Source organism: Bos grunniens, chromosome 19 (assembly GCF_055505025.1).
Source record: "Bos grunniens cultivar Pamir isolate PY7600 chromosome 19, Bosgru_T2T1.0, whole genome shotgun sequence".
Lineage (NCBI taxonomy): Eukaryota > Metazoa > Chordata > Mammalia > Artiodactyla > Bovidae > Bos > Bos grunniens.
Window position 1 is genome coordinate 46,405,670 of NC_141183.1, and position 20,251 is coordinate 46,425,920.

General features: G+C 48.1%; 1 protein-coding gene and 1 non-coding gene across 2 annotated transcripts in view; one reads left to right on the forward strand and one right to left on the reverse strand.

The window, feature by feature from the left end:
• ASIC2 (acid sensing ion channel subunit 2) overlaps positions 1–20,251 on the reverse strand; it is a 295,279-nt gene that overhangs the window by 145,781 nt on the left and 129,247 nt on the right. The window lies entirely within an intron of this gene.
• TRNAK-UUU (transfer RNA lysine (anticodon UUU)) lies at positions 16,713–16,784 on the forward strand. Its single transcript has one exon. It is a non-coding gene; the product is annotated as a tRNA-Lys (tRNA).

The window sequence follows — 20,251 nt, forward strand, 5'->3', positions numbered from 1 at the left end:
GGTACACCACTCGTATAAACTTACTGATGTCTATTGTCTGCCTTTCAAGACTAGATTTTTGTTTGTTTGGTTCACTGCTCCATCTCAGGCGCCTAGAGCAATGCTTAGCACATAGGAGGTGTTCAGGAAGTACTTGAATGAATGAATCCAGCCATTGCCTCTTGCAAAAGGTGGGCGGCTCTCTGAGTCACAGCTAGTAAAAAGACTGGGGGTGGGGGTCATGTTAGGGAAGGGTGTGTCCCAGTGGTCTGCTACATTTTTCCTCCTCGGTGTTGGATCCGGGGCGGGGGTGTGTACGTGAATGTGAAGGACACGTGGTCCTACCCATTTGCTGTCTGTCCTGTCCATGGCCCTGAGCTCTACTCCTTGCTATGTTCTCTCAGCTCCTCCTGAGAGGAGCTGTCCTCACCTTGCCCTGTCCTCATCTTGCATCACCATCACCTCCAGAAATGATAGTTATCAGGGACCTCCCGCGTACCAGACACTATGCAAGCCCAGGAAATGCCCCTATGTCACTGAAATGTCACAACAACTCTCTAGCAAGATATTGTTGTTATAGATGAGGAAACTGAGGCTCAGAGAGTTAAGCAACTTGCCCATGGTCACCCAGCTAGAGAGTGATGAACACAACATTCCACCCAGGTAATCTTGCCTCTCTTGCTCACTCTGTTTCTGCCTCAGGTACGCATAAACTTGAAGATTCAAGATCCCTTATTTTCTACTCAGCCCGAAGCCATCTTCTGTATACACGTCCCAAGGGCACCTTGCTTTGGAGCCGTGAGTCTAGGGCAGGGCTTCTCAGCCTTAGCGCTGTTAGGCTGGATGTTTGGGGCTGGATAGTTCTGTGTTTTGGGAGGCTGTCTCCTGCATAGGAGCACGCGTAGCAGCATCTTTGTCTTCCACTCACTAAGTACCAGTGCACGTGTACTAAGTTGCTTTAATCGTGTTCAACTCTTTGCAATCCTGTGGACTGTAGCCTGCTGGGCTGCTCTGTCCATGGGATTCTCCAGGCAAGAATACTAGAGTGGGTTGCCATGCCCTCCTCCAGGGGATCTTCTGACCCAGGGATCGAACTGGCGTCTCCTGCATTGCAGGTGGCTTCTTTATTGCTGAGCCACCAGGTAAGCCCCAAGCACCAGTAGCATCTCCATCTTCCCAAGCTGCGGCAGCCACGACATGGCCAGGTGTCTGTTGTGGGAGTAAAACCACCCTTGGCTGAGAAGCATTGTCTAAGGGCTGAGTGGTGAGGTGGATCAGGAGGCCTATTAGCTGCCAGGTGGACGATTAGCTGCTGGCAGGACCGTGGTCTGTGGATCAACACAAACTCCAAGGATCTGGCAAGCTCTGAATGCACCCAATAACCAAATTCCTCTCTTGGTTCTTTTAGATGAAAGACAGGCATCGCCAAAGATGTCCACTTTTACCTGTTACTGGACTTACTTCTCAGTGGTCTACCATGCACAGGATAGCTCAGCAGACTCGGAGCCTGATGGCCTGGATTCAAAACTGAATTCCACCACTTATTAGCCATGTGTCCTGAGGGAAGTTGCTCCATCTCTTGGATCTTATTTGTAAGACGAAAACCAACCTTGGACCCTGAGATGAAGCCTGCAGAGGGCTTGGTGCAGGGACAAGTGCATGCTGATAGAGAGCCACCCATGTTATCTAGCGAGGTGCAGTGAGTTATTAAACAACAGCATTTAAGGTGAAAATGAGTGTGTCGTCAGAGTTTACCAAAGACTCCCATTTGGTGTTCTGTCCTCAAGTCCCAAGCCACATGAGTGGCACTTCAAACTCTCATGTACTTGAACCCCTCCCAGAGTTAAAAAGCCCTGCGGAGATCAGGAGAGGGGGGCTGTTATCCTTGAGAACATTGGCAATACTCTCTTGAGCTGGTACTGCTTTCCAATTGCCACCAATCTTGCTTTTTAATTATAAATTACCATTAGTTCAGTTTCATCATGACCAATTTATTTGTTGTGGGTTGTTTGCTTAACAACAGTAATTTGGGCTTATGATTTTTCAATGGCTGAGTTTTATAGCACATGTGTAGGGCAGTTCAACGATGAATCATCCATTCCCCTTTCCTAAAGAAGATACATCTCTAATGTTACCCCCAAATGGTCTGCAGTGAAATGCTTTCAGATGGAAAGTTCCATCTTTCCTGATGGAACTGAGAGCAGATGGGGCAGGAGGCTGTCGGTCCTTTAACCCTGCCTTAGTGGGCAAGAATGCAAAAGGGCGAGAGAGGCTCTTCTAGATCCAATCTTCCCTCTTCCTCCAGTTTTATAGATGTAGAAATTGGTGCCCAGAGAGGTGAAGGGTCATAGGTCATACATAATCACTAAAATTGAGTTCTCCTAATTATCTGTTTCAGGCTTCCTCCATGGAGGATGCTGAGTTCCCCCCAAAGTGGCTTGAAATGGACCAGCCTTGGGTTAGAACTTCCTCATGGGTCTTCCCATATGGTGGTCTGAGCAGATCTATGCCACACATCGGGCTTCCCTGGTGGCTCAGCAGGTAAAGAATCTGCTTGCAATGCAGGAGGCGCAGGAGACTCAGGTTCAATCCCCAGGTTGAGAAGATCCCCTGCAGAAGGGAATGGCAACCCACTCCAGTATTCTTGTCTGGAGAATCCCATGGACAGAGGAGCCTGGCAGGCTACAGTTGATAGGGTGGCAAAATTGGACATGGCTGAAGCGAGCGAGCACACATATGCCGGGCATAAGGGCTGGGGCTCTGGAGGCAGACTGCTTTCTAGCTGTATCATTCAGACAAGTTACTTAACCTCCCTGGGGCTCAATTTCCTCAACTGTTTTATTTATTTATTTTTCATATTTATTTGTTTATTTGTCTGACTGTGTCTTAATTGGTGCATGTGGGATCTTTGATCTTTGTCACAGCACACGGGTCCTTTTAGTTGTGGCACGTGGGATCTAGTTCCTTAGCCAGGAATCAAACCCAGGCCCCCTGCACTGGGAGCTTGGGGTCTTAGCCACTGGACCAACCAAGGAAGTCCCTCCTCAACTGTTACGTGAGGCTCATGACAGCATCAAACTCCTAGGTTTGGAAGAATATAATTGGACAATTCACACAGAGGGCTTAGCATAATGCCCTACACACAGAAAAAAAACGCTCCGTGGATCATGATTATTGCTAACATTTTTGGATGTCTAGAGCTGATGTTTCACTCCCACCTGGAGCCTCTTATGAGAAAGAAAACATTGTATAGCTTTTAAGATGATCAAGTAACTTCATTTATATTATCTTATCTAATCCTCAAAATAACCCCAAAGCAAAGGTTGTTATCTCTGTTTTATAGATGGGAAAACTGAGCCTCAAAAATGCAATGCAGAATCTTTACTCTGAACTCAAGTCCTGTGGCTTAACAACTAGAGCCCTCCCACCCTGACCCTGGCTTCAGGGTGACCTTGGCAGCTCTGCACTCAGGTCCTACTTTGACTTCCTTCTGCCTCACCAGCGCTCTGCTCTGTCATGGGAATGCCAGAGCAGCTGTCTACACATGTCTAGGCCACTTGGAGATCGTTCTCCCTTCATTCTGCATGGAGAGAGTCTCTCAACTAGATGCAGGTGACCTTAGCAGGAACAGCAGAAGCTGTCTGCTATTTCTGTAGAACACATCCGAGAGAGGGTGGCCAAGAGCAGAAAAACTCCGGTGATAGGTTCCATCTGCCTGACTGATGGGAAGATGGCTGGGGTGGGGCCTGGGTGAGGAGGTGCTGACAAGTGCCGCACAGACTGCAAGCCTCCCCATGGACCGTGAGCTGCGAACACAGCTTGTGGGTGAGGAATGGCCGTTGGGCATCTCTGCAGCCCTGGCCCCAGCTTGGCTCATGTGCACAGAGGAGCAAATCTGGGGCAATGTCAGGAAACACTGCTCTGAAATCACAGCCAATAAAAAGGACATAAAGATGGGGGAGATGAAGCTATCGACAGCAGAGACCCAGTCTGGGGGATGCTTGTAGCTGGCTTTCAGCAGGAATGAGGGGCTTCCCCAAATCTCATCACCAGCCTGGAATACAATTACCACCAGAGAAGTAGTAACATCTACTGTTACGGTGGGAGACCGGGAGCTGGCTCAGTGAATGTTCTAGCCTTCAGTGGAACGTGCTGCCATCCTCTGCCCACACTCGGAGACCCTCCCATGTTACCTCTGGTGGATCCCTCGCCAGATGTCATCTACCCACCAGCTACCACCAGGCACACAGCACCAACTGATTTCCATGCACCGTCTTCCTCCCTCGCTCGTTCTTTCCTTCCTTTCCTCATTTAACCACTTATGCATTTATCCAACATATATTTATTGTATACCTACTAGATCCTGGGCACCGCTCTAGGTATGGAATTACATAGCATCGCACAAACAGATGTGAGCGCATGGGATTCACATCCTAGTGGGGATAAACAACAAGTAAGATATATAACACATCAGATGATAAATGCCATGGGGAGAAAAGGACTATGAAAACATGCGAAGGCAGGGAAGGGGGACCCAAAAATGTCAGGGCTGGTCACAGTCTTAAGTAGATGCTTAGCACAGACTCACTGAGAAGGTCACATTTCTTATTTTGTTTTAAAGATTTTTTAATTAATATGTGGACCATTTTTAATATCTTTATTGAATTTGTTTTGTTTCTGTTTTATCTTTTGCTATTTTGGCCACAAGGCATGTGGGATTTTAGCTCCCTGTCCGGGAATGGAACACACATCCCCTGCTTTAGAAGGTGAAGTCTTAACCACTAGACCCCAGGGAATTAAAGATTCAAAGGGGGATGAAGAACAGCCCATGTACACGCCTTGGGGAAAAGTGTAGAGGGAACAGCCTGGCAAAACCCTCTGGTAGGAGGATCCTTAGACCTTCAACTGCAGTTGACCTCACTTTCTAGGGGAGTAAACCAGGGCTCTGGGAGGCTGAGTGCCTTACTCAAGGTCACATAAGTAGAACTGGTGGGCACACGCGTCCTGGCCACAAAGCCTGCACCCTGCACCACTCTCCCCACACCCCCCCCACCCCCCCGCTCTCCGGAGGCTGGCTTCCAAATTCCCAGCCGGCTTTTTTCTCACCTGGGCCTGGCCCAGGGCCAGTCTGAGCCCAGCACACGTGTCTGGTCACCAGTCCCGTCATGTCTCCTCCCGGCCCGCCCGCCCTGGGCTCTGTGTTTGTAGCTGACATGAGCTCATCTCCCTTTTGGCAGGGTGGCAGTTTCCATATTTAGGCGACTCGGTAACCTTGCTGGGATTCTGATGAGCTGCTGTCTTCCAGGCTCTCCCCTTGATTCAAGGGCTCACTGAGGTCTTTCCAGTGGGACTTACCGCAGGGATGGTGGGTGGTAGTGGTGGGGCAGGGGTGTAATTGGAGGGTAATTGGCAGAACTTCCTCCAGTCACTGACCCAACGCCTTGTGGCCCAAATCTTAGCAGGGGTGGCAGTGACATTGGAGAGAGCTCATGAGCTTCTCCAAGAAAAGCTGTCCCAAACCATTAACACACATACACATGCACACAATCCCCCAACACCCACAGTGACACATCTAACTACACACACACACACACAACTACACACCCAGCTGCACACACATGCACACCTTCATTCAGTCAACGAATCATTCATTGAATAATGAATTATTGGAGATGCGATGAGATATTCCAAGCCTTGTGCAGGGTGTGGAAGGGTCAAGAATATACATGAAAAAGATAAAGGGTCCACTGGTAAGCACATTCTAAATTCCTACAGTGGACACTGAGATACCCTGAGGGATGAAGGGTGCATGGACTCTGGACACAGTCCACACGGGACTGAATTCCAGGCTCCGAGTCCTGTGACAAGCTATTCAGTAATAATTGCTATAATTGATAGAGCATTTGCACCAGGCACTTGTCTAATAGCTTTTCTGAATTCACTCAATTGCTTTAATCTTAAATTTTTGCATCTGGAAAGTGGGCATGAGAATTCCTTCCGTCAGGTTGTTGTAAGGATGAAATATTCTAAGAGCTGTAAAGTGACAGCATTTTGTTCCACCCCTAATAGGTGCTAATGAAACATTACTTCCTTTCCTTGCCTTCTCTGCTCTCAAGTAGCTCATAGTCTAGAGGGAGAAATGATCTAAGAATGTAGCTAATGAACGCAAAGTTGAAGGTCAAATTTCAAAGGGGAGGGACTTCCCTGGTGGTCCAGTGGCTACGACTTTGCATTCCCAAAGCAGGGGGTCTGGGGTTTCAATCCCCGGTCAGGGAACTAGATCTCAAATGCCAAAATAAGAGTTCAAATGCCACAATTAAAGGTGGAGGATCCTGTGTGCTGCAGCTAAGATCTAGGGCTGCCAAATAAAATAATATTGTAAAATATTAAATTAAAAATATTTAATATTAAAAAATAGTTTCAAAGGACAGTGACCAAGTACTGTGGGGGACAGTTAGCTGGGAAAATGAAGAAATGGTTGCCCCCCTCCTTGTTTCTGGGGCCCTAGAAGCCTGTCCCCTCGCCCCAACTGCAGGATCACTGAGGTCCTGGCACGCCACATGCCCCAAGACTCCTGAGTGAAATCAGGACCTGCTTCCCTAGGGCTTCAAGTAAGGCCCGCCCCTCCTGGCCTCATCTTTGCAGTGACTGGAAGGAGATGGGCTGAAGGAAATACAGTGAGGTCTAAGACAGCCGGCGGAGCCCAGAGTCGGAGCAAACAGAACCCTGCTCTCCTGCACGAGGGGAGCAGAATGGCATAGCACAGAGCCAGCTCTGCAGAAAGCATCTTGACAACTCATCAGGGGATGTCAGATTTCACTAAAGCTTTAGAGATGACAGCGATTTGTTTGTTTCCTCCGAAGAGCTCAAGAAAGAGGCAGAATTTGACTTGCTCTGATGAAAAGAGCATCATTTGGTAACAGACTGGAATCACAGCATCACAGTATCTTACGGCTGAAGGGAGAGGAGTGCCTGTCTCCCAGGCAGGTTGTGGAGGACTAAGTGAGCCGATGCCTACAAAGATTCCCATGGAGTTAGGCACATAGTAGGTGCGCACTGCCTGATCACATGATCCAGCTCCAAGCATCAGGCTGGCACGTGACACTTAACATGTCCCAAACGCATTTGCCATCTGCATCTCCGCCTTCACCAGCCCCGATGCCATTGAATCAGCCTCTCCTCCTTCCGTCATTTCTCTTGGTTGTACTTCTGCACACAAATGGCAAGTCAGCCATAACCGAAGCCTGAGAGGTAGATGGGACTCCTTTAAAAAAAATTTTTTTTTTTAATTTTATTTTTGGTTACACTAGATCTTTGTTGCTGTGCATGGGCTTTCTCTAGTTGCCATGAGGTGGGGGTTACACTTGGGCATCTCACTGCGGTGGCTTCTCTGGGTGGAGAGTTCAAGCTCTAGGTGTGTGGGTTTCAGTACTTGCAGCCCACCGGGGCCCCGTAGTTGCAGCTCACGGGCTCTAGAGCGTGGGCTCAATAGTTGTGATGTAGGGGCTTTGTTGCCCTGTGGCATGTCCAATCTTCCCAGACCAGGGATCGAACTGGTGTCCCCTGCACTGGCAGGCAGATTCTTAATCACCGAACCACCAGGGAAGCTTGGGGACTCCTCTCTTGACCTCTGGAGTCACTTAGCAAGCTACAGGGCTTCCTCCCACAGTGGCTCCCAATTCTGCTTCTAGCTTCTGAGTACCACGACCATCGCCCTAGTTGAGTTCCTTGTAATTTCTCCCTGGACCATTGTCACAGTCTCAACATTGTCCCCCATCTCCCACTTTCAGTTTTTGCATCTCTTCTCTCCAAACACTGCTACTTATGAAGCCAAATGGATTTTTCCAAAGGTAGCTTGGCTCTTACTCCTGGATTCAAAAATCTTAAATGTCTCCCCACTGCCTTCTGCGTTAGATACAAACTCCTCACTCTGGTGTTTAAGCTCTTACTCCATAGGGTTTTGGGCTGAGCTCTCACAGCCTTCTTTTGGCATCTCTCCTGGATAAATGCTGTGCTCTGCAAAATCAGATCATCTACCATTTCCCAAACAAGGATTTTCTGGCCCATTTGCCCACCTCCAAGCCCTCTGCCTGACACGTCTTCCTCAATCTCTATGTGTGCAAGTCCAACTCATCCTCTGGGGCCCTTTGAATGCCATTTCCTAGAGGAAGAAGTCCTTGTCATCTCCAACCAGATGTTATCACTATTTACTTATGAATAGCAGAACACGATGGCTCAGACCTCTCCTGAGACTCTTCCCCTGATGCACCCTGCATGATGGATGTTTGTAGACAGGTCCTATGTCCCATAAAGCCCAGGGATGGAACTCAGTTCTTTTGAATCTGCTATAGTGCTGAGCAGGGCTGTCTACACTATAGACACAATGTGAGTGCCAGCTGGAAAATGAGATTTCCCATTGAGTGGGTGGGTCATCTGAATCCTTCTCCATCCTCCCTGGGTCAAGCTTGTGCTATCTACTGGTCAAAGAGGGAGACTTCCTGGAACCTGCAGGCTCTTGAACTTCTCAGTCTGTCTGTGTTTTGTACCTAGTCCTGTCCGACTCTTTACTACCCCGTGGACTGTAGCCCGTCAGGCTCCTCTGTCTATGTGATTTTCTAGGCAGAAATACTGCAGTGGGTTGCCGTTTCCTTCTCTGGGGATCTTCCCGACCCAGGGATTGAATAGGTGTCTCCTGTGTCTCCTGCATTGGCAGGTGGATTTTACTACTGAGCCAGCTGGGAAGCCCTTGGTACTGATTAGCGGTTGTAGATGTTACCAAGTTGCCAAGCTCTGAGGACCTTGAGACCTTATCCTTTCTAATTCCCTCATTTCACAGAAGAAGAAACTGAGGTACAGAGAGCGGAAGTTACTTATCTAGGGTAAGGCTGGGCTGGGACTGGAATCTTAGTGACTTAGTCAGAGGTATTTCTAGCTAAATGGACTGATTCATTCCTTTATTTATTCCTCTGTTCAACTTCCTTCACTGAGCATCAGATACCTGCCAGGTACCGCAGGAGGTCCTGAGGACTCAGAGATAAGAAAGAGTCCCTGCCCTGAAGGGACTCACAGTCTGGTTGGGTGGAAGGGATGGATATGGCAATAGGCAAGGAGAGAGGGGGTGATGGGAGAATAGAGGTGGGCCCCTCACCCAGCCTTGGCCAGTGGTGAAGACGGTGTCTTCCATCTTCAAAGATGGTGGTTCTGCAGCGACCACACACACCCAGCTCCCACCCCCACCCAGGTCCCACCCCCCACCTCCAGGGATGATCAGCTTCTGCTGTGTCTCTTCCTTCCAAATCCTCTCCCACAGTCTGTGATGCTGAGACAGTGTTTGATTGAAGCAATGAAATGGAGAAAGATGCTTTACATCACCCCAAGATCTGCTGTAAAGATTCAATTAGACAAGGCATATAAACCACTTAGCTTAGGGCCTTGCAGACAGCGAACCCTCATTCAAAGTTAACTATTATTATCACAAATAAGAAACCAGAGGCTCAGGGAGGTTACATAATGGACCCAGAATAACACAGCTAGTAAGCAGGGGAGCTGGGCTTTGAAGCCAAGCCTGTCTGCCTTCAAAGCTCTTCTCTTTCCAAAACGCCACCCGGACTTAGGGAACCCAAGTGTCTCTTGTGCTCCTCCAGCTGATGGAGATGATCCCAGGAAGCCCTGGGGTCAGAGAACCCGTGCTGTGTCCCAAGTGAGTGTCTTTTCACACACTCAGAAAGAAGGCTCCTGGACACCACTGAAGAAGCATAATACATAACAATATGTGCAGAAAGAATAATTTCTGCAGGCTTGAGCGGGCCTCTTGGTGCCCTTTTGTACCAGGAAATGCACAAGACCCCCAAGATGAGTCAATCCACTTCAGAGCCAATCTTGTCCTGTGCTAGGAAGGCAATGGAGGAGAGAGAGCTTTCTGGAAGCTAATAATATAGAACTGACAAAGAAGACCATACTCCCAGCAGCGCTGGAAACATGCACGTGGTAATGTGGTCATTACGTGGTAATGTGGGAGCCCTTCCAAGAGGACCAAGTGTAGCCAAGACATCCTTCTGGTAAATTCTTCCTCTAGTTTTATTCACCTAAAAAAATTTTTTTTCATAGAAATGACCGGCAGGGTGATTTAAATCTAATGGGGGAAGTGGGTGAGCCAAATGGCAGGACCCTGATTTAGAAGACTCAGTACGCAGAAGTCTAGATAGCTGGAACCCATCGGAGGTTGCTTCTGTCATAAAAAGATTCATCTCTAAATTACCTACAAGTAGGAAATGGCTTCCCATTGTCATTTGAAAAGCAGAATACTATTTGACTAGGAGATGGGGGAGCATAAGTTCGAAAAATTAAAGGCACAAGTAGGAAAAATCTGTCAACTGAAAGTCCTTTAGGACAGCGCTCCAAATGCAGACAGGAGGGAAAGGGACCTCAGTCCTTTAAGACTTTGTTTTTGTAGCATTGCCTGTCTCCTGTCATGCAGGTTCCACCAAGGCAATTGTCTGCATGTTTGTGTAGCTCTCACATACACATTACAAGAGGCCCTGTGTTTCCTGTACCCCCACCCCTCAAAAAACAAACACAAAATACATCCAGGAATCCAACAGAAGAGCTTAAGAACTTCCTGCCTGAAAGAATTCAAAGATCTCACAGATCATAATGGACTCAAGATCAGATGGCTCAATCATCATACACCTTTCTATAATGTTGGTGTCAAATATTTACCCCACTTTCGCTGTGATGGGGAGCCCTCTACTTCCTAAGGCAACCCATCCCACTCTGCACAGCCCTGACCAATTGGGAGTTGTTGGTGATGAGCCCAACACATGGAGCACCATCCACTTGATCTGGGTTTCTAGGTTTTCCCTCTTCCACTCCACAGGACTTCAGATGTGTGACCAACCAACATACCCAAGAGTCAAGGCTAGCTCTGGCTCCATAAAGGCCAGCATTTAAATGCCCAGGAAGGCATCAAGTCTTTTAACACACAGGTATGGTTTGATGTATCATCTCTGAGCCTGAGGGGCAGCAAGATGGTGCCAGGATTTGAAAACCCCAAGTTTTTCATCTTATTCTGCTCCTGGTTCTCTCTAACAGCCAGTAAAAACGAACATCTTTTTTCCTACCTAGGAAATTTCACTGAAGCCACGGTTTGTGTTGCCTAGCACATTTCTGTCACTAGTTCAAATGTCTTCTCAGGACTCCAGATCTGGAAGTCCCACTGCTTATTCCATATCGTGTTTCAGTACTTTTAGAGGCTCTTCCAACTCAGTACATTCAACTCAGTAATGCCTCGAATAAGACAGAATTCTCAAATTTCAATCCTTATTATTATTATTATTTTTTTCCTGTCAACACATGGCTGGAAATTCAGAGAAAAAAAATGGTTTGCAGCTTGTGTGCGACCTGGCTGTAGAAGACAGATGTCAGCCCAGTGGTTCAAAGCCCTGGCTTAGAGCAGGGCAGACCTGGGTTCTAAGTCACTTAGTAGCCATGAGATCTTGGGCAAATGCCTTATTTTTCTCAAGTATCAGTTCTCTCAATGGGAAAATGGGGTGGGGGAGGGGAAGCATAACATCTTCCTTCCAGGGCGGCTGTGAGGCTTAAAGGAGAAAAGCTCAGCAAAGCTGGCAGCACCATGCCTAACACAAAATAAAGACATCATCTATGCTACTCTTTTTCCTCCCTCTTGGCCTCTGATGGCTAATTCCTGAGTCCCAGACAACCCGGGGACGAAACCGCTGACAGGCCAGCTGCTCCATTAGCCTGGTGGAAGTAGAGACTTCAGAGTCCCTCCCTTGCCTCGGGCGTCTGCTCTGGAGGCTTCAGGAAACCAGCTGTGTTCCCCTCTGGGGACTCAGAAAATTTTGAAGGAAAATTGGCTGAAAGAACATAGGCAGACTTCTCAGGACCTACACATTTAGAAAAGCTCAACAAGTTCTGAAAATCAGATCCATGTGTCAATACATTCCTTCATACATTTGTCAAAAATCCACCATCATGTACTCTGGAAGAGGCACTGTCTTGGTGGGACCAAGACTCATGAGCTGGGCCCTGCTTTTGAAGTGCTGCCGTCTTAGTGGGGGTGTGAAGGGCTCGATGGCTTTGTGCCGCTGGGCAGTCAGTGGGCCTCTCCACAGTCTTCTCCTCCCAGGCATGTGGTAGGGTAGGGCTGCACGCCCCTGCAGTGTGACTTTTGGTCACACGGAGATGGAGTCTGGATCCCTGAGTGACCTGCTGTGGAGCCACACTGGACACAAAACATGAGCCAGAAACCAGATTATGTTGCGTTAAGCCACCAAGATTCGGGGGTTGTTTCTTACCAACCATAATCCAGCCCATTCTTCCTGATGCAGCCACCAAGCTCCATACCAACCCCAGTGTCTTTATCATAATGAACAAATTCTCCCCGCTGCCTGACTCCCCCACACCCACAGAAAATGGAACTTCTGAATCTCCCTGGTGGTCCAGTTGTTAAGAATCCACCTGCCAATGCAGGCAACACAGGTTCAATCCCTGGTCCTGGAAGATCCCACATGCAGTGAGGCAGCTAAGTCTGTGAGCCAGCACTACTGAAGCCTGCATTCCCTAGAGCCTGTGCTCTGCAACGAGAGAAGCCACAGCAAGAAGAAGCCCATGCACCACAATGAGAGAGTAGTCCCTGCTCGCTGCAGCTAGAGAAAGCCTGTGCGAAGCCACGAAGACACAGTGCAGCCCAAAATAAATAAATTAAAAATTTTTTTTAATTAAAAAGGAAATTTTACAAACAATGAGCTTCCTTTATCAGAATTTAAACCCCTGAGCAATTAAGATGTTGTAAATTGAAGAGTTCTTTCCAATGAATAAAATTCCTCTTATTTCTAATGAATATGAGATGGCTTACATGAAGCTAAGTACTCCAGTGATTATAAAATCGCCACCATAGAACATCAACATTTCTTCTTTTACTGTTTAAGTGGCCTATTAAATTGATACTGATTAGGCATTTTTCTTTCTCAAATTCTTTCTCTCTGACACTGATCTTTTGCATCATTTTTAACCCATGGTCTGATCTGGGCTGAAATGCTTTTTTCCTCCCGATCTGTTTAGGGGGCATTTCTAGGCACTTCTTCCAAGCTGCTGGCAAAAAGCAATTTCTGTGCATCTTTTAGGTCCCCCAATTTCCAAACACTGTCCTGAGTTAATGTCACTTTATTTTCAAAAGCACTCCTTTCCTCTTGACTGTTCCTAAGTGGTTTTGCCTCTGTACGACCATAGAGATAAAAGAATTCACAGATAGAAAGAAAAGGCCCTTCCCCTTCTTTTGAAACTAGAAAGCCTAGCCTTGTGGAGCCTGTGGCAGGCTGAAATGACTTCACGTGGCTCCCACATACAGAATGAGGAAGCGCTACTATATTGAAGAAGCCGCCCTTTTGATCTATAAACGCTTTCTCATTAATTCATCAGGTCTGGTTGCTGCCACTGACCTGGCGTCTGCGGACTCCATTCTGTGCCCCGAGTCTGCACGCCACCCTCACCTCTTCCCCGGATGGCTACCATTTGCTCCTGACTAGTCTTGGTCCTCTGCATCTTGCTTTTCCAATGAGCTCTCTATCTTGTAGCCAAGAGTCAGCTTTCTAAAATACAAATCTGCATTTTTCAATGCCTTGACTCAAAAGCCCTCCCCACTGTTTTCTGGAAAAAGACCAATTTTGGCATCCCTGTATGATCCAGTCCCTGATCATGCCTCCAGCCTGTCTCTCTGACTCTCCTACTGTGTGCTGAGCAAGCTGGGAGCCCCAGAAAGGTGCCATATTCTTGCCTCCTGGCCTTCGCACCGGCTGTTTCCCCTTCCTAGAATGCGCTTTATCTCTCCTTCTCTAGCTAACATTCATTCATCCTTCAGATCTCTGTTTCTCCTCTGAGCTGCCTCCATTTTTAAGAAAATGTTTCTAGCCATGTGGTGCGCTGGATATTAATTCTTTGACTAGGGATTGTGCCACCTGCAGTGGAAGCATGGTGTCTTAACCACTGGACCGCTAGGGAAGTCCCTGAGAGGTCTCCATTTTTTAACTTTTCAGGTTGGCAGCCTGTGGGCTTTTCTCTAGTGCGGTCACAGTTTCCACATCATGTTGAAACTGGTCACTTGTTGGTCTCCCCCATTAGATTATGAGCTCATTGAGGGCAGGTTGTATATCTCCTTTCTCTTCATACCTCCAGAGCCTGGTGCAGAGGGGGCTCAATAAGGATTTCTTGAATGTGGGTGACTGCTGCTGCTGCTAAGTCGATTCAGTCGTGTCCGACTCTGTGAAACCCCATAGACGGCAGCCTGCCAGGCTCCCCTGTCCCTGGGATTCTCCAGGCAAGAACACTGGAGTGGATTGCCATTTCCTTCTCCAATGCATGAAAGTGAAAAGTTAAAGTGAAGTCGCTCAGTCATGTCCGATTCCTAGCAACCCCATGGACTGCAGCCTACCAGGCTCCTCCGTCCATGGGATTTTCCAGGCAAGAGTACTAGAGTGGGGTGCCATTGCCTTCTCCGGAATGTGGGTGAAAGAACCTATTATTTCATTTGATCACGATGACCATTTAGGAGTGTAGGCAGAGCAAGACTTATCTCCAATTTCACAGGTGAGGGAACCGAGGCTCAGAGACACATGGCCTGCTCTGACTTCTGTGATGCAGTTATCATCCATCAGTGGATGGGTGGGTGGTGCTGGCAGTGGTGTGACTGGAAGAATCCATGTCTGGGAATCTGGTGATGGTGGAGGCCAGAGTCAGGGCTTAAGACCATTCTCTCACTCACTCATTCAGCGAACACATCCTGATCACCTGTTGTGTATCAAGCATTGTGCTAGCCAGGACCCTGGCCTCCGAGTGGGCACAGCCCAGGCCTCTGCAGACTAGTCTAGTTTCCAACCTTATTCTAATCACGAGAACCTGGTCAGAGCTGGGACCTTCCCTCCAGAAAAAGATGAACCTAGGTGCCACGTTCTGTGTACATTTCAGGGTGTCTGAATTCCCCTGAAACTTACCTGTGGGCCCTTGGTTAAGAGTCCCTAGTTTAGATGAGAAGACAAGCATGGAAACAGTTATGTGATATGAAACATGGGCTGAGAAATTAGAAGTTCCACCCTTAACGGGACAAAGGAACTAGAGAAGACTGGGCATGTCGCTCACTTGACATGAGTTTTACTGAGCACCTACTATGTGTCAGGAGCTGCGCTGAACACCAGGGACAGATGGTGAATAAGACCGTATAATCCCTATTCTCTGGCTCTTACAGTCCAGTTGACCAGGCAGTGGCATTTGAACTGAGCCTCAAGTTCAGGAAAGGAGATGGGGGAGGGCAGTCCAGGCAGAGTGAGACCAGTCTGAGATCTGGGAGGACAGGCAGACAGGCACCACCTCCTTCTCTGATGCTCCCCACCAACTAGAGGTGAGATGAGTTTCCAGTGCTCACTCTGGAAGATGACACAGCCCAGCAGGGGATAGCGCCATGGAGGGCTGGGAGACTGCGTGCATGCATGTGCGCTTTGCGCACGCACAGACACGCATGAGCCGATCAGCTCGTTGTCACCATGGACCACGCTTCCCTCTGGCCTCCCTGCAGTAGCGCCCACAGCCCGCACCTGGGATTGCCATGCCCGAGACACCACCGAGGTTGCTTCCCTGATCTCAGCCCCGAACCCCGGGAGAGAGCTTTCTCTTATTTCTTTTCTCACCTTGGTCAGAATTTCAGGTGCATGAGAAATGGAAGCTCACGGGCAGCTTGGATACTAATGGGTCCCTGCAGCCCAGCGCAGTCTGCAAAGCACCAGCGCCTTGGTGCACAGCCATCCATGCAGGCGGCAGGGGACCCCAGCGTGCAGCTGTCCGCTCGGGTACCTCTTCTTCAGCCTCAGTGCTAGTTTTCCACCTCAAGACCGCTCCGCTTTAATGGAAGGAAACCAGTTCCTGCCTTCCTTTTAGTTTCTTGGCACGTATAATGCCCCCGGTGATATTTTTGGCGGATGCGTAGCTGGCAGTTAGAGGACGTTTTGTAACTACCACAAAACAACCGTTAAGTACCAAAAAATTAAAAGAGTTTTTCTTTTTGGATCACGAAAGAATACAGACACGTCTGGCTTTGTAAAATTACTGTCAGTCAGTGGGCATATGGGTTCCTGAAAAGTTGGGCAGAAATCACAATATTGTGGAAAGCATCCTCGAAAAGCATCCCACTCTACCTGGCAAGGCCCGTACTCCTCCTTCGGATCCTGCCTAAATGGCTCCTTCTTTAGAAAGTCTTTTCTGGATCCCCTCCAGTGGAAAGAACAGATTTTTGTTGCATCTCTACCATGTGCCACTGTCTGAGCGACATTATATGTTATCGCAAACCATCCTCTCTACAACCCCAGAGATGGTAGCTGTGCTGTATTACAGGTGAAGAAAGGAAGGCTGCGAAGTGAAGAGGCTTGTACGGGTTTTCAAAGCTCATAGGTGATGCAGCCAGAGGCTGAAACCCGGACTGAACTGATGCTAAAACTCATGCTCTGTTCAAACAGCTGCTGAGTTAGTTCTTCTGCTTGGAAGCTCCTTCCCTTCTGACTTTGATCATAAGTCACATCCACTTTAAGCATTTGTTGACCGGTTCTTTCTTTCCATTTGGTGGGGCTCTGATGCAGGTATCATCATGGCCTTCTTAGGGTCTAGTTTGCTTCTTCCATAGGAGGAATGCAGGGAGTATTTGTGGAATGAAAGTAGGAATTGGTGGGTATTCCCTGATGGTCCAGTGGTTAGGACTTGGCACTTTTACTGCCAGGGCCCAGGTTTGATCCCTGGTTGAGGAACTAAGATCCCACAAGCTGCATGGTACAGCAAAAAGAAAAAAAAAAGTAGGAATTGATTATAGATTTCCTCAGAGATATCTAATCTGCAACAATTTTCAGTGTATCTGTAACTCTTTCCTAGATTTCCTTGTTTGCCTCCCGTGGCTTTCTAGATAAAGAATAAGGCCAGGCTCCTCTGTTGATGGGATTCTCCAGGCAAGAATACTGGAGTGGGTTGCCATTCCCTTCTCCAGGAGATCTCCCTGACCCAGGGATTGAACCTGTGTTTCCTGCACTGCAGGAGAATTCTTTACTGTCTGAGCTACCAGGGAAGCCCAAGTAATAAGGCCACCTCTGCTTTAAGAAGCCTAGCCTCCCCTCACATTCTCCGAGGAGTAAACATATTCTGGAAAAGAATGGCCAGAAAACTATTGAAAGGTTGACTATAAGATCTTGACCTGAAATCCCCATTCACTGAAAACAGGACTTGGCCAACAATAGTTCTACTAATTTCCAACTTTCAGAAACATCACTTGAGACCACTGAGCAGTAGACCAACATACAAATGCCCTCAACATACAAAATGCCCTTGCTTCTTCTCTTGTTCCCCCATCACCATCCTCGCTATTCAGTCTTGGTCCTCCATCTTGGTAGGCATTCTCCATATAGTGACTTTTTGCCATCGCCCAGGGTGGGAAGATGAAACAAGAAGTTTAGGCAGAAGCAAGGATGCTTCTGATTGTCAGGCTTCAGCATCCAGCCCATCCCAAGCCTTTCAATGGATCTACTCACAATAATAACTGTGTTAGGAGTAATTGCCAATATTCATTGAGCACCTTTTATATGCCAGGCACTAAGTAGTTTCTGGGCTTCCCTGGTGGCTCAGACAGTAAAGAGACGCAGGTTCAATTCCTGAGTTGGGAAGATCCCTTGGAGAAGGGAATGGTACCCACTCCAGTATTCATGCCTGGAGAATTCCACAGACAGAGAAGCCTGGCAGGCTATAGTTCATGCGGTGGCAAAGAGACAGACCTAACTGGAGTGACAGCACTCAGGCAATCTCTGCAAACTTCATTTCATGAGTAAGGTAATGGAAGCTAAGCCGTTAGGAGATTTTGCCTTAGTCACAGAGCTACAAAATGGTTGAGGTTGTATTTGAATCCAAGCAGGATATCTGACTCCAGAATTGCAAGTGTAACTACTTTGTATCAACACTTTACCTTGGAGCATCCCAGCATCACCCACCCCCTCCAACCACCTCTTAGTCACCCAACTGTTTTGCCCAGTGCTCTTCGCCCTGGTCCTTATTTCAGCTTTACCTTTGGCACAGGCTGAGAAATGCTTTTCTGTTTGTCTTAGAGGCTCTCTTTCAGAATCTGGTTGTACTTTTGCTTGAGAACTACACACTGCGTTTCTGGATAACAGACCCCACCCCCAGCACCATGTCTCCATCAGGAGAGGGTGATCAGACTCCACCTGTCAAGGAAGCAAGATTCTCTGGCATGCAGCCAGTTTTCCTAATGAGGTGCACTTCTCTTGCAAAAGGTAGTTTGCTAGCTATATTGTTAGCCTCCAGAGCTCAGTGAAGTCCCCCGTCTATCCCAGGTCTCACAAAGGAGGAGGCGGGGAGCACTGTCTGAGTGACAGTGACCAGGTGGGAGGTGGAGAGCATTACCCTGCATTCATTCCTGCCGGGTCCCTCCCCTCGGCTAGACCCTCTGTTCCCAGCACGCTCTGAACAAAGGCAGTACGTCTTGAAGAAATTCAACATCCCTTCCCGGGATCGGGTGCTGGCCAAGTGGGCGGAGGGAATGGTTTCATTTGAAATCTCCCTTCATTCCCCCATCTCCCTCTCTGTCTACTGGTCCAGGAATCACAAGTCTTTGGCAGTGATTTCAGGCTGGCTGATTTTTCATGGAAAATTTCTATTGGAAACCATGATGGGGAGGACTCATTCAGCTATTTGGGGGACCCTATGATGTTTAGAAACTGTGCTTCTTTTAAGTCTTTATTGAATTTGTTACAGTATTGCTTCTTTTTGTTTATGTTCTGGTTTTTTGGGCTTGCAGCATGTGGAATCTTAATTCCTAGACCAGGAATGGAACCCATTCCCCGAGCACTGGAAGGCCAAGTCTTAGCCAATGGACCGCTAGGAAAGCCCCTAGAAACCATGCTTCTTGAAGCCCCCGACTCTTGGCCAGAATCCCATCTCCAGACGACATCCAGGCATATTCCCTGAGCCCTTGTGTGGGGAGTTTTGTGAAGCGACCAGCCTGCAGGCTCACATGGTCATGCGGCGCTGGGGACCCTACCAGGCAAGTCTGATTGGCTAAATGCTCTGCTCCTTCTGGTCTCTGTGGGCGAACTGTGAGGTCGCCAGGGCGTGCCCTGTTTCACATCTGGATATACTTTAGCAATGCAGAGCCTCTTTGGGGAGTTCTGGTTAACTGAGGAAAAAAGACAAATCCCTTTGTTGGCAAGCATCTGGTCAATTCATAGACTATTAGGAGCTGGAAGAGACTTCACTGGGGCTCAGTGGTAAAGAATTCACCTGCTGATGCAGGAGACATGAGTTCGATCCCTGATCTGGGAAGATTCCACATGTTTCAGGGCAACTAAGCCCGTGTGCCGCAAGTACTGAGCCTGAGCTCTAAACCCCAGGAGCCAAAACTACTGAGCTCGTGTACCGCAACTCCTGAGCCTGCATGCCCTAGAGCCTGTGCTCTGCAACAAGAGAAGCCACCGCAATGAGAAGCCCCCCCAACACAACCAGAGAGTGGTCCCACTCACCGCAACTAGAGAAAAGCCTGCACAGCCATGAAGACCCAGTGCGGTCAAAAATAATAAATAAAGTTATTTTAAAAAACTAAAAAAAAGGAGAGACTTCATTGGGACTACTAGTAGCCAGAGGTCATCTGCATCACAATGCCAGGCAACCCAGCAGAACCTGAATTCTGACCTCTGACCCAACACACAGCAGCAGAGAGCTCTCGGATAAGTCATTTATTTTGTCAGCACTTTGGTTCCATTGTCTGTAAAATAGGGCTAATACTAACAGCTGACACTGAGAGAGCTACTAACGTACCACTCTTTATATAGATAAGATCATTACTGCCTTTCAACGACCCTATTGTGTTAGTTTCCTGGAGCTGATGGAACAAATCAGCCCAAGTTTATTGTCTCAAAGTTTCAGAGACCAGAAGTCTGAAATCTAGCTGGCTGATTTTTATAAAAAAAAACCATTTATTTATTTATTTTTGGCTGTGCTGGGTCTTCGTTGCCGCTCAGGCTTTTCTCTAGTTGCAGCTGGTGGGGGCTACTCTCTAGCTGAGGTGTGCGGGCTTCTCACAGCGGGGGCTTCTCCTGTTGCAGACCACGACTCCAGGGCGCAGAGTCCTCAGTAGTTTCGGCTACGGGTCTCCAGAGCCCAGGCTCAGTAGGTGTGATGCATGAGCTCATTTGCTCCTCAGCATGTGGGATCCTCCTGG